The 15881-nt window shown below is 35.2% G+C and overlaps 1 pseudogene; it reads right to left on the bottom strand.

Annotated features, from left to right (window-relative positions):
* The window catches only part of LOC122135470, an 18388-nt pseudogene extending 2578 nt beyond the window's left edge, over positions 1–15810 (bottom strand).
* Between the last annotated feature and the right edge of the window lie 71 nt (positions 15811–15881).

The following is a 15881-nucleotide window of genomic DNA, read 5'->3' as shown; positions in this document are numbered from 1 at the left end:
CATGGGGTTAGTGTGGCTTTCTAGAGAATAAATATGTATTTGTTTTGTAACACTTTCATTTGAATCTTAGATAATTTGAATGTTTGTATTTTTTTAGGAAAGGTTTAATCAGGGTTGACTTTGTTCTTAATTTATTATTTCTGGGTTCTATAAGAGCTGTATATGAAAACAAGTAAAACCACTTTTGCCTGGCAAGAGGTCCCCCCTAATGCACCACTTTAAATTTACAAACTCCCATGTACAGTATGTTTCATTTTTTTAATTTTTTTGGAGTGTTAAAGCACATTAGTTGTATAGGTTAACTACAATCAGTGTAGAAGTTTTTTTTCGTGCTCTGTGTGAAGCATTGTTCTGTTCCAAAAATGTGATGCGCTCACCTTGAAGAGAAAAGTATTCCCATATGTTTTATCTAATGGCTCAATGTTACTTGCCACCATAAAACAAACCATAGTGAGGAGTTTTAAAAAAAAAAAAAAAAAAAAAAAAAAAAAAAAAAAATTATATAAATTTATTTTTAGGGTTTTAGAAGTAATAAATTTTTTAAGGTTTTTTGAAGTTTAAAAATTGTACACTCACAGTCATGTGTCAGTTCACTTTGTTAAAGGCCGTTTTATCCTTTAGTACCCTATACACACAGCTCCCCTTTTCCTTTATATACACAGTACCTGTAATAATTTTTATTAAAATTTCTCCCGATTTATTTCAAATTAACAAATTACAAAAATTAAAAGCATAAAAAATTAGAAAACCAATTGGCCCATCATTACACATGTAACAACCAAACACACCTACAGCACGATTCTAAAATGATATCCCAAAACAGCTGCAAAAATTGCCCCCAAATGTGGGTTTCACTGTAGGTTCTTGGCTTTCACATTTCTGCCAATTAATCGATGGAGTTAACATTAGGACTGTATTGCCATGATTTGAAATACTGTGGTAGGTTTTTTGGTTCGGTGCAAATGACTGTGTAAATCATTAAATCTGGGGCCCCAAAAAAAGGATGTTTTGAAATTCAGTTATCCAGTAGTGTATAAGACCACATGACCCCAAAGCAAACCAGGCCTCCAGTATAGCAATAAGTGAGTGCCGATTTGTTACCGTGCCCCATCTCAGTCTTGCGTAGTCCAAAATCTCCAATTTTCCCTGCTGGCATGAAGAAAGCTTTCCGTTGTGCAGGTTGAGGATTGGTTTCAAAAGCGTGGCCAGGAACATGCCCCAAATGCGGGGCAAGGGGCTCGGACGCCCCGGTTGCAAAAACAGCTTTGGTAGGCCAGGGTTCAAATTTAGTGGAGCATTAAAAATAAAGGTGCAAGGAAAAGATAGAAAAGGGGAGTAGGGAAAAAGTAAAAAAAGCGGCGGATTATTTAGATATTTAAAAAAATAAACATGGAATTAAATATGAAATTTCAAGAAATGGGGAAATCAGAAAGAATTTTAGATGACAAAAACAAAGTAGATTAAAAATGTTTGGGTTTTATGGGATATAATTAAAAAAGGGAAAGGCATTAAAAATAAAGGAAGAAAATGACAAAAACAAAAAAAGAACATCATTTTAGCAGGTCATGCAGATAAACCTTGGTTTAATAATGACTTACCGTTCTATTTAAATTTCCAATAAAAAAAAATAGTATACAAATGGTGTATAAGGGAAAGCATTTAAAATTTGTTAGGATAGCTCTCTGACTGGGAAAGACATTACCTTCTAAAACCAAATTTTAGGAAAGATTAAAGTGTGTTTATGCTGTGGCTGGCTTGAGCTAGAGAGGAAACCCAGTTTTCCAAAAACATGGTTTTTCATTTTTAGCCTTTAAAGGATAGTTTTACCCAAAAATTCAAAAGCTGCCATATTTACTTAACCTTAATTGGTTTTTACCTGCAAGAGTTTTCTATTTCTGTTGACCACAAAAAATAAATATTGAAGGGAAAGTTGGGAACTGAACAGCTTTATGATAGCCACTGCATTCCATTTTGCATGGAAGAAATAAAAATACTAGGGAAGTCCCAAAGGCTTCCAGCCAAATGTTTTGAAATTTCCCAAATTCTTCAAAACTTCTTTTGGGGATCAAAAGAAGATAGAAACTTAGATACTTCATTTTGGTTTAAGATATTAAATCTAAATACACTTCATACTAGGGAAAAATATTAATAAACACACTGGGTCCCATGGAATGACAATAATAAACCTAAACAAAAAACAAAATCTTTAAAGACATGTTTAAAACCATGTCCCCCCCGTTCCATCATCACTTTCATGGCATTGGGAGGAAATTGAATGTACATCCTTAATCAGACTCTGACTGCATAGCCGCACACAGGCCCTGATAACTTTTGCAATCAGCTAAATCATTATTAAAAAATAAAAATGATTAAAAAAAAATATAATAAAACATCAAAGGTAATTCAATAAAAAATCACATATTCATATTTAAAGTAATGCCCGTATTAAAAAAAAATGCTGGCAAATCACTTCACGTAACGCTGCAAAAGTGATTACTGAAAGGCTGTCAAAAAAAAGAAAGAAAAAAAATCATATTTTAGAGAAGAAAAAAAAACACCCACTGAATTAAAAGCTGCTACTAGTAATGACCCTTTTTACTTCAAGGACCTTGATAAAAATGAAGTGGAGTGAAAAATAAAGAATATTTTCTTTCAATGTTTGTGTAGTTAAGTCCTAAGTTTTTAGTAAGAGATAATACTCAAGGTTTTTAATGCAGATACTCAAAAAGGGGGACTTGGGTTTTGAGTCTTAAGTAAATATACTTCATTACTGTCCCCCCTGCCGGGGTTTGTTCTAATTTTCTTTATGCGTCCGTAGGGAAATATCAGTTTACATTTTCCAAACATTCCTTTTTGCCATAATTGTAACAAACCATGGATTTTTGGGATGCACAAGGGGTCTGACAAATGCCAGTGCTCCACACAGAGATCTGATCTCTCCATCATCCAGTCCGTCTGGGATTACATGGGAAACCGAAAAAACTGAGACACTAAATCCAGAAGAACTAGGCAATGTCTCCAAGTCACTTGCAGAAATCCATACCTGCAAAGCTACAGCAATTGCTTAAAGGCACTTAGCTGCAATGCTGTAAAGTGAGTGATGCTTTCAAAAATAAATGTCATGAATAGATTTTTATTTCATCCATTAACTTCAATTAACTTAATCAAATCAATATTTGCTGTGGCCACACTTGCATTTAAAATTTTAGATTTTGTCCTATAAAATATCTCAAAAAGTATAGTTTTTTTCTGTAGTAGCTTCATGGTAGGTCTTTTCAGGAATCTTGAGATGTTGCCACAAGCTCTGGATTTTAGTCTTAAGTTTTTTGAGTTTTTCATGTAATCCCATCTCTCGTGGGATTACTGTCTGTTGTCAGATCTCTGTGTATACAAAAATTCCCTACTGGATTGTTAAATTAATGGCAAAATGAATGTTTCTCACGCAAATAGATACTCTCCCACTTAAATATCATAAACCTTTTTTGTGTTAAAACATTAGTGGCTCCAAGATTCTTTGCATAGTAGAGAGATACATATATATATATATGATATAAATAGATATATATAGAGATATATATATATATATATCAGTATCGAGAGGTAGGTTCATGTGTCATTTGAAATACCATATTTTTTAGATGCAGTATGTATGATAATGCACTAAGCTGTTTCCCCCAGATGAGCGCTAAGCAATTCAAATTCACAGCATATACAGAGGAAAGAGTTTAGCTTTCTTTTACACATACATAAATTCTTTACTGGTAAAGTGCTTTGTCATGTGTAGACAGAAACGCTTTTAAAACTCGGTAAATTTGTTCTGGAATATCCTAGTTATGTGTCTCCTTATGGAGATGACATGATTACTCTGGAGTGGCTTCTTTACAAAGCTCTGCTGCATTTTAATTGAATTTTCCTATATAAATATGCATTAGATGGACATCTTTGACCATTGGGCCCTCACAGTTTTTTTCTGCTAAACATGTTGCTCTCTTCTCTATTCATCAGGGCTGCGACTCTACACCTTGGATACGCCTTTATGCATGTCCTTCTCGGGATTTCTAAGAGCAAAAAGTTCTGATTAGCTAGTAATGTTATTTGGTTTGAGAGGAAATCTGTGCTCCTCTCTCATACCATTGTAGGTAAACTCTATGGACTTGAAAGTAATATCAACCAAGTTTTTTTAAATGCAGAACTATTTTTTTCCACAGCCAACGCCAAGCGCCAGAGATTCAGCCAACGGTGCCGGAGAACGTTAAGCCCTGTGTTTTCCATATGCATCCGACGTTCAGCCTAACGGTACATGGGACCGTCTGAGAGCTGAGACTAGATAACTCAATGATATGCTATCCAGGGTAGGCCGGTCCATAGAGAATGTTCTCTGTTCTTCTCTTTTGCGAGTGCTCCCTTAAAGAAGACTCAAAAAAAATGCCCTGTCAAGCCACTGGCCCAAGAAAGAGTTCAGGTTGTGAGATCAGGACTCAACCTTGCCCAACCAGCCTTGGTTTCTGGAATTGATACTGCTTGTATCGGCTCACCTGTGGCCAATTCCTTTATGGAGGGATCTGCTCTCCCAGGAGAGGGGCAAAGTGCCCCAGGCTGGAACTGTGGAAACTGCACATTTGCCAGGACAGTGCGTTGGGAAGATGCTGAATGGCAGCTAAATCCTCCTCGTCCTAAACTGTCCCTGGTTCTTAGTGCACTTTCTGAGCCACCCTTGAACTGCTACATATGGCAGACATTATAGTGCCCTCTTTCAAGACAGCACTCTTACTCACGCGGTCATGCAATAAAACAGTGGGTGATTTATTTGAACTGTATATGGATGCTGCATCTATGGAACTGTCTTGCATGTTTATCCAGACAGGACTAGCTAGTTTAGACTGCCTGAGCAGCTGTTTAGTCTGTTTCCAAAAGCCTACAATTAAGGTCTACTGGTTTTAAAATTTATCTCATTGGATTGAGGAAGCGACAGCATTGTGATATGCTTCTAAATGAGAAACTTCCCTTTGGAGTCTGCGATCACTCTACCAGAAGCATGGCTTCTTTGTGGGCTTGGGCTAAAGGAATAAAATTCAGGATATCTTTGTGGCCCTGGTTCATCTTCTCAGAACACTTTTGCTACGTTTTACAACCTCAAGATTTCCTCTTTTGCACCACACTTTTTGTCTGTGCAGAGAGGTGACAACTGATCGGCTATTGGACGCCTTCAGTGTTTGGCCACACCCCCTGTGAGTAAGGTGGTTTCACCTAGGTCGTGTAGTCCTCTATGCCCTGTAGTGCTAGTATGGCACCATGTAATCAAAGCGATCAGTGTTCTTTACCACAGGACTTGGCTCAGTTTGGATTGACTGGGTGAATGAATATATGAATTACTGAGTATGAGTGCCCGGCAAGATTGCTGCCGTTCATATGTTCTTTGAACTTGTGTATTCAACTTTTGTGTGTGCTGGGAGCATGTCCTATGTTGGCCTGTCAACAGACCTGTCTCTTTGGGAGTTATTCTAACTATTTGCTGAAATTGTTTGTGCACATGTGATTTTAAGCTTCCTCAAAGTGGTTGGCATGCAATGTCCCACTGACTCCAACGGGTTGCCTCTGGCTACTGAGAGAAGAGTTACCTTAGAGGAGAGAATAAAATGATTACAAGATATCGGCCTGAGCAGTTTAAGTGGCATCCCTCCCTGCCTGTCAACGTATGTTTACCAGAACTCTGCACCCTGTTCGCGCAGACGGACTACGTCACCGCGCTTCACGGTACGCTGTTGCTTACAGAACCAAGAATGCAGACTAACAGTACCACCCCCGATCTTCCTTTTATTTGTTTTTTGTTTTCTTCCTGGTTTGTAGTCTTTCTAACTGTAACTATAACGTTATTCTTCGACAGCGGATGAATGACACATGGATGTAGCCAGAGCATAAAGCGTTTTAGTGAATACATAGGATAAAGGATTTGTACACTAGATAGATTCGCAACGCAGTTTTTTTGAGCAAGTGTAGAGCAGGGCGAGTTCATCAATTCTCAGTCACATCGCCCTCCCTACCTGACTCTGCACACATTTTGTATGATTCATCTTATCGACTATTGTGCAAGGAGAACCACAACTTCTAGACTTGTTCTGATTCAAAACCCTGCAAAGTGGACATCAGCAGATCTTCCGCAACACCCCATGAACTCAGCGCATGATCGCTAGCAGACATGTATCAGTAGGGTGGCCAACGCCAACTTGGTTCTAATACCGCTGCGCGCTTACTGCAGCTTTTGACCGCTGAGTGGCGCTTTTAAACCACAAGTTATCAAACAAGCGCATCAAAGCACATTTGTTCCCGCAATACGACGTCAGCTTTGGCCTCAGCTGAATATGTTACATTTGATAGACAGCATCCAGGGAAAATGAAGAGAAACACTGTAGTTAAAATATTAAAATCTTCACAGATGACAGTTTGGTACTATACAAGTAGAAGATTGTGTGCTTTTCTTAAGAACGAATAATCAAGGCAGCGATAAATGTCAAGCTGATGAATCTGCACCTGTCTTAACTTATATTATTCTCTAAGCTAAATAGGTATTAAACCATATTTGTAAAAGAGTACAGTTGCAAACCAAACAATTAAAGGTTACACTGTACCAGTTTATAAATAGACCAGTAGTATACCGGTCCCCTCTGCGGTTATGGGCCGAGGACCGTTTTGGTGCTCATAAGTGAAGATTATGAATCTTTTCATGTCGATAAATTCTATTAAAAAACAAAATATATATATAGTTGTACATTTATATACATTCGCATATATCGAAACATTTGGATATGTGCAGAATGAGACGGTGAAACAGTAACCTCCAATATACATCTAGCCGAAACCCGTGCTCGCTAAAACAGACTCCACGTCTAGCACGCGACAGCCATGCAAATGTCCACATCTAATTGCCGACATGGGTAAATGCCAGATTTGTTAAAACAAATATCGCCTACCGAAACGCAAATAAACAAATAAAAAAACCGCAGCATTTATGCTATCGAACAGGGTTATAAAGACTAAAAGTTACTGGTCATAATACTCGTCATAAAGGGTTTAATGTGAAAAAGTGGTTTCACTAGACATGCGCAGCAGCAAGCCACACCGCCATAAAGCAGTTACTTTGGGATAATTTTATTTTTAATACTATGTTCAGTTGAAACATTGCAATTATAGCATTGAGCATTTTGCGATTATTAAATACAACAACAAGCACCACACGAAACCATTTAAGGAGGCGTCATTCACCGAGGTCCTCAACTTGACGTGAAACAGTCAACTAAGTAAAATGATCTCAAAAAAAGAAACGTATGCCCCCCCCCCGCCACCTCTCTTCATTTTATCAAATGATCATAATCACTCTATTCATTTGTACGTTTGCATACTAAGCATGTTCATTCAGTACTAAAACCCCTTTTAAATTCGGTGGAGAAAGCTTTTTTATTCAGAGTGGGCTTTATTGCACATAATAATAATAAACCAGATGCAAAGACAATCATTTGGCAGGTGCCATGGGTCGGCAAGAATTAGCTGACTTAACGAAGGATATCTGCTGATGCCGATATATTAAAACACTGAAAAGTATCGGCCCAATATTCAGTACCGAACCGACGCGATAATAGCGGATCGACCATCCATTAAATACCCTCTAGACATCAATATCTGTTAAAATATTAATATAAAGCATTTATTATATGCGTGTTGCATAAATTCTGCATTTCAAAACGGTCTGTAATGGCAGACCATACCGATAACATGATTTTTTCCCCTCTGAAACACAAAACGAATAATTGACAATAAAAAATTTGACTAGTTTATGTTATTTGAGAATGAGCCAACCCTTCTCTGCAGATATTGTTGCTTCTGGTTTGTGCACTAGTAAAGTAGGCTAAAAAAAAAAAAAAAAAAAAAAAATTGTTCTCCAAAAACTATATTATATGTGATTATAAAAGTATTTGGTCACGTCTGAGTAATGCATGTGTATTTCTCAATCCTAAAATCAACGCCTATAGAACATGTTCCATAGATCGGATACTTGACTGAGTGTCTGGCTCATGTAAATGGGATTATAGAAAAAACATTAAGAGATGTCAATATATATTGTTTATGAATAGGCTACATTTTTATATGTTTCTAGTCTAAAATATATCTGTTTTAGACGAAACAAAAATAAAATAATGCAACAGTTTAGCATCTTTTTTTTTTTTTCTTTTTAGTTTAAGGCAACGGTTACCTCCTGAAATCTAAGATTATAATAACTAATTAACTATATGGCGCTATACAGTAGGCAACATTTTGAAGATGGATCAAAACCTATCAATTAACCAACATAATATGTGTCCCATAAACCAAAATGACAGAGTTCACTATCTAAACCTAGTTCTGTAACGAAGTTTGAAACCCTGAATGTTATATCAACCCCCTACAAACTATAACAGAACTCCCCCCCAACCCACCTCCAGACTTACCTGACAATTCGGTCTGTTTGTATTGGGCTGTGAGTAACGGTGTGATTCAGGTTAACTGGTGAAACCTGCAAAATAGCCTTCACCTACACAGCAGCCCTACTCTTTAACTCTATTTTATTCATTTTTCTCGCAAGAGCTTATATATATTATCACAAGACCATAATAATACAAACAAATTATACAAGTTGATGGCATAATACAAATCATAAGATATTTAGAAATCATTAAAATCATTGTTATGTTAGTGAACGTAAGGCTTTGCGGAGTAAGTATTATAAGACAACTCTATAATCCCCGCCATGTCACGCAGCATGACTCCTGCTGCACGAGCCGCGACACAATGACTATCGCGACATCAACACGATGAGACGACGACCAAACTCGTGATCCGCGAGGCAACCGCAGAGGAACACAGCACAGCATTTCAGTAACGTCGCCTTACAGGAACATCGTGATCTATCTTGCTCAATCGTCTTCATTCTATAACGTAATCCAGAGGATCAGAGCATGCCTCAAGAGGCGACGGAGAGATAGGGTCAGGACAGAGAAGAGGGATCATGAAGGTCATATAGGGGGGAGGTCGAGAGTAACAGCTGACGAAGGAGAACGTAGACGCGTGATAGAGTGAACTCTAAAAGAGACTATATGCTACCGGGATCGGACGTGGACGGATGGTATAACATTACTAGGATCTTTCAGAGAGGAGGCGGAGGATCAAGAGATCAAAGAGAGGATAGAGAGAAAAATAGTGTAGGCTATTTCTTAAACTATGGAGCTCATTATATTGAATTAACAAATCCAAAATCACCAGAAGCAACCTACACTCTCATCAGTGTTCTCTTCACTGAAAAGTAGGCTGAATGCATTTATTTTATTCACACAGGGCTATATGGTTGAAATAATATTTTAGTTCAAAACTTTAAATTCCATTGTTAAAAAAATGTTACTTTATTGGGCTAACGTTTCATAGACCTTCAGTTGTTATGCTTTAAAATCCCATAGCCATATGGTAATTTCACAGTATTTTCACCTCCTAAATCACTAGACCGTTGAAGTCACAATTCTATAATGGTCAAATTTACTTAGGCCGATGGCATTTTTTAATGACAAAATTATTATTATTATTATTATGATTATATTAGCAATAATTGTAGCCTACATAAATAGGTGAAGCAAAACAAAAATGACAAATAGTTTGGATCATACCCTTATTTTTTCCCTTATTTTCTTAAAGAATAAACACTTATTTTTCTACAAGAATAAACGATAACATTATTAATTCATAGAATATATTTTACTTAAAAATTTTTAACCATGTTTTCTTTTTTTTTTTACTTGAACTATCAACACAATTAAACTGACTTTAAAATCTCAAGGAGTTTATAAGTTAACAAATCGGGTAAATGTCACAGTGCAAAAAAACATACAATGAAATAATAATTTAAAGCGAAACATAAGGTAAGGCTGGGCTCTCTCATATCGAGGAGAAATCCAAATGTGGTTCCATATTCGTGATGTTGCCACATTTGAAGCTTAAACTATTACTCATGAGGTAAAAGAAGGCTTTGTAGTTTCATGCGTGTGTTCAGTATCCGACAAAAAAAAAAAAATCAACTTTGCAAAAATATGCCCAAGTGATCTGCTAGCTCGCACCGGATGGCTCAGTGAATTGCTGCTGTTTCCAATGAATGTGTGTGCATGAGGCTCCAGTACGCAATCAAACAGCTGAAACAACGAAAATGCTGATATTTTTGGTCGCACAGTAAAGGCAAAATTCAAAAAGATGCTAACTGTTAGCAGTTTGAAAAAATCAAGAATACTAACAGTTATAATAATAATAAGAGTTAATAAATATTATTGCTAAATGCTGGAAACCGTTCTCAAATATTATCGCCTACTGCACATTATGAATACCTGAAGATTTTTTTTAAACCAAGAATGAACTGAAAGGAAAACATTTAGCTTTTTATCCGGGTGTGTGTTTGTGTTTGTGTATGTATATATATATATATATAATATATATATCTATATATTACACACCATACACACACACAATATATAATCAGACACACACGGATAAAAGAGACATATATATTATATATTACTATATATATATATATATATATATATTAATCTATATATATATATATATATATATATAGATAATATATATATATATTTTATAGGGTCTCGTTCTGTATCGACGTATCTTGTCAGTGTCTGCGCTTGCTTGGACTATTTGTTATGGAGAAAATAACGGAAAGTGTGTCGCAGCTGAAGTGAATGTAGTATTTTGTTAGACTGGTATAAAAAAAGCTTCTTTTGACCGCGGCAAGCCATCGCGTGAAGACCGAGAAGAGTGTAAAGAGACCATCCCTACGTCTAACAGTCCAACTCACGTGGCAGGGGGACACTGGCAAAGAATAAAAAGTACTGCTTTTTATTTACTCAACTCTTTCATACTACTTGTTTTGTTTCAGTTTTTAGTTTTATAACCCATTTCTTAGCTGGTATAAGTAGTACGTTGTTGTTTTTTAGCATGTGTGTTTGGCAGTGTTTTTTTTTTATTATGGAATTACTGATAAACTATTGTAAAATTAAATTGTATGATTTGTATTTGTTAGTTAAAATTTATGTCTGAATTTTATTGTGTATGTATAAAAAAGGTCTTTTATTAAGTTTTAAAGCTTTTATTAAATTTAAGTTATTTTAATACTTCAACAAACTAAATGGAAATGAAACTTTTTATATATATATATGTGTGTGTGTGTGGTGTGTGTGTGTGTGTGGGTTGTATCGATACCCGTATGTAGCTGTTTTTTTGGCTGGTGTTTGGCTTAGTGGTAAATGTATAGAATCATTATTATATATCTATATACCCTTTGTTCCATTTAATATTTTGAAATTGTTTTTGTAGCTTTGATTTTTTTTATCCATTTAAATGTTATAAGAAAGTTTAAATTTTGTATGCATTTGACATTTTTGCATATTTGACTTTATTTTTACAAAATGTGTACAAGTAGTATTTATAAAGTTATAGCTTTTAGTTTTGGATCTGTTTTGTTTTAATACTACAATTGATTGCATTACATGAATTGTACTACATTTGTAAGTCGCTTAATGGATAAAAGCGTACTGAATAAAATGACTAAATATAAACAAATATAAATATAAATATAAAATATTATATAGGCCTTATATGAATGACTGTTTAATTACAATAGCATGCATAAGATCCTTTGTGTAAAGGTCTTTCTTTTAATTTTTGATGAGTAGACTGTAGCCTAAGACTATCCTACATTTTGAAATTAACTCACTGGTACAGCATTTTTAATGGTTTTTTAAGATGTTACAATGTTATATCAATGTTATTGTTGTTTACTCCTCCGTGCAAGAGACTGAACTGTGTTCAAATTGACATAATCGATATACAGTGTTCTTTGCTCCGTTGAAGTTTACTTACTCACTTCGGAACATTCATTCACAGATTTGTGCTACGTAGCGTCTTCACACACCGACGAAACTTACTAGAGAAGTGTGACATTCAATATACCTCTGTAAATAATACGTTTTTTAAAATTTACGCCTCACACGCTTTAATAATGCCCTTTGAATGGAACATATTATGCTCACTTCGAACTGGAATCATTTACATTCCAATACAAGCATGTAATAATACCAAGGGATGTGAAATATTTCACATAATTCACAAGATGTTTTTCAAATGGAACTCACTTCATTGCATATATTTTGTGTCTGATTTGTTTCATTTCATTTATGCAATTAACTCATTTTCAAAAATGTCAAATGTTATCATTTATTACTGTAGCTTAGTTGCTTAATAAACGTTTGTTAGTGTGCACTGTCATTTTTGCTAACTTAAAAAAAAAATTGTTTGGTAATTTTCTGTGTCAATCAAAAATACAAGTAAAACCTAATTGACATGATTTTATATATATATTAATAAATCACATAATAAACAAATAATACTTTTTAAAAACTATTATTAGAAGTTTCTTTATGACACCATTAATGTTTCTATTTTAGCACCACATGGTAATCTGTTATTGTAGAAAAACCCCTACTCGGTACTGTTTAGAACTCATTTTCGAAATAGTAAGTACAAACCGTATCAACTAACTGGTAAGTACTCTAAGAGATTTCATAAGAAAGACAAATCACTAAAAGCAAGACCAGACCTGGCAATCGAGATAAACATAACACATTTGGTTTGACTTGCATTCATAATTTCTGTAATGATTAATCTGACAGTACACCCCCCCAGTAAATATTTAATTAAATATGACCATACTTAGCTGTCAACCCCTGCAACGGGTCATACTTAACCTATGTCCCATTGTTAGTGCTGAACCCAATGAGTACAACACACTTTCAGTTTGGCCTACAATAAAAAAAATATGTATAAAAAAGTACATTTCCCATAATTGTCTGAGAGAGGAACTTGACCGTGCCCCAGCTCATGTCTGACATAGTGCCTAACATACGGGATGACTCGGCTAAACGGGATCCATTTTTTGTGCTGTTCAGCTGGTGCACTGGCTGTTTAAGGTGGGAATGAACATGACAAAATGGACACCAAAGGGCTCTTGATACACACCCTTCACAATACTGCAGGATAAGAACAAACAGATATAAAATTTCAAGTAGAGAAACACCCAGATATGCAGTTACAGAAATTTACACTGGTTTTCCAGAAGTGCTTTTTAAAGTCAAATGTATTTACACATTTATATAGCCCGGCTGCTTTTAATTATTAACAAATTAACAGTTAAACAATGCTCATTAACTAAAATTAGTGCAACATAGTGCTAAATGTGTATTAAAAGGTGAACTTTCAACCATGCTTCAACTATTTCAGTGTTTGAGAACAGGAGTAGAGTTCCTTTCCCTTTGACACACTTTTAACCTGAGACCTTTGCTCAGGCTGTCTGCAAACACTTTGGAACTTGCCTTTGACTGTAAAAATAAAATAAAGCTTTCATGTTACTCACAGGCCTTTTTTTTTAAACTTCATACCACTGGTTTGGGTGAAAAATGTAATAACGTAATGTGACAAAAACATATTTACTAGATTAAAATAAATAAAATAAATAAATAAACAGGATATTTTACTCCACGTCCAGAAAAAATGCATTGTTTGAATGATAAAACCATAAAAAAAGATGATTATTTCAGCAATGTAGGCTCTATGAAGGAACAGCTGGATTGAAGCAAGAACATAACCCATACATGACTTGTCATTTGATTACAAAGAGCTGGGACAAAGGTGACTAACACCAGGGCACTCATTACTTTTTACTTCTTATATTTCTCTCTTTCAGCTTTCAACTACTTTCAGTTAACTTTCCTATTTTTAAGACTTTAAATCGGTAATTCTAATCATAAAGTGTAGACTTACCCAAGCATTTGAAGGAGAGTCTGTGTTTTTTATATGGACCTCAAAACTTTTGTTTTTTATCCTCTATACATCATACAATCGCACAGTATTCCTGAATGGCAAGATACACAAACCTCTTGTAGGAGTAGATCTCCTCTGGATCAGAATACCATATTCCCTAAGCTTCAGAATCATCTGAGCACTCTCTTCCGCACTGCTGCATCATATCTCTCACTGCGGAGAGAGGAAAAGTTCAGGTCTTCATGCTGGAAGTCTGGATCACCAATAACCAGAGACTCCTAGGAAATAAAAAAAAAGCAAACAACAGGTGGTTATGTAGACCATTTTTTATTCTATCGTTTTTACCTTGATGTCTCAACTAGTTTCTAAATAATTCTGGCTGAGAATCTAAGATACAGAATTTAGAAATAGAAAACAGAGATAGATCATATTTTTTAATTTAATCCACTGAAACTTTAAACCTCTTATCATTATTTAGTTATACAATTTGGTTATGTAACAGTTAGACAAAGTTATGTTTATTTTAGAGTAGAAAAATAGATAAAGTGGCTGACACAGAAAGTATTGTCTTTAATAGAGAGTAAATATTGAATATAAGACAATGTTCTACTTATCACAAGCTTTAAATATCATAATTTGGGGACAGAAACGTATTGTCTTTATAGAGAGTCTAAATTTTTGGAATATAAGGACAATGTTCTACTTATCACAAATTTACATATACTATCATAAAAAAATGGCTTAAGACGAATCATTATGTTTTAACATTTGTAGAAATTTTAAATAATGTGGTTTGGGGTAACTTATTTGTTTGTGTTTTTATGTAGCGTTGTATGCATGTCTGACTACGATTGTTTTTTGTGTGTGTACCTCACTGATCTATAATATAGAACATAGAAGTCCTATATAGATCAGTGGTGTACCTGCATAGGGCCTGCGGATGTAAATTAGCAATGTTGCTACAATCACCTGCTACTCCAGCGCTTGTTTACGGCGTTTTGTATTTTTATACTAAATGTTCCTTAACATTTATTGTCCCTATCAAATTAAAAACACTATCAAATCCAAATCAATTTTTTTTTTGCATTCAAAAACAACTGTAAAATTATACATATACATATACATATACATATATATATGCAATGCATGATAAAATCTGATATTCTGATCAGCAGCTTCCCTATGTTACTCTCCTCCTTTCGTTGTCCTTTTCTGCACCACCAGCCAATAATGTTGTGAAGGATTCTCCGGGTTAAAAGATCATTTTCGGGCGTATTTTCCACGGCTAATATCAGGATTCATGACTGTTCCGTTCGAGTTTGCCTTCTGGACAATGTCCTACTGTCTTTGTGTTTCTTTTATTTATGTTGTATCACGTTTCAACTCTTGGCCTACTGGGGTTTGTTACTTCCTCTCTAAGGACGAAGTTTGGACGTCAGTTTTTAAGTTGACCATTAGAAGCGATGTAACAAATTGGTTTGCAAGGCACACGTGATCCAAGATTACGGGTTACGTTTTATTTTCCAGTTGTAAAGGCCGCGATGGCTGGTATCTCCCAAAAAATAAGGCAGAAGAGTCATAATTCCGTAGTGTTATTATTATTATTATTGTTATTATTATTATTTAACTGCGTTTTAAAGATGCATACCAAACGGGTAACTTACATTCCTTTATTGACGTTGCATTTACTGTTGACAAAAAAGAATGGTGGAACGCAAAATACATAAACACAAAGAAAATAACATGTACATAATCAATAAAATATTTTATGATGTAAATAGAAACACATAAACAAATAAGCTAATGAACATACTGATGCTTGGATCCGTTTTTATTAAATGTATGTGGAAGTGGACGCCAGAGCCCGCATACCGCTTTCCTGGCTGACGTTGTCCCACGTGACTGCGGCATGGCGCTGTTGTCTTAATGTCAGCGTATGCAAAATACTATTAATTTCCTAATGACCCAGGCCTCTAGAATGC

Source organism: Cyprinus carpio, chromosome A24 (genome assembly GCF_018340385.1).
Source record: "Cyprinus carpio isolate SPL01 chromosome A24, ASM1834038v1, whole genome shotgun sequence".
Taxonomy (NCBI): Eukaryota; Metazoa; Chordata; class Actinopteri; order Cypriniformes; family Cyprinidae; genus Cyprinus; species Cyprinus carpio.
This window is presented reverse-complemented; position numbering and strand designations above follow the sequence as displayed.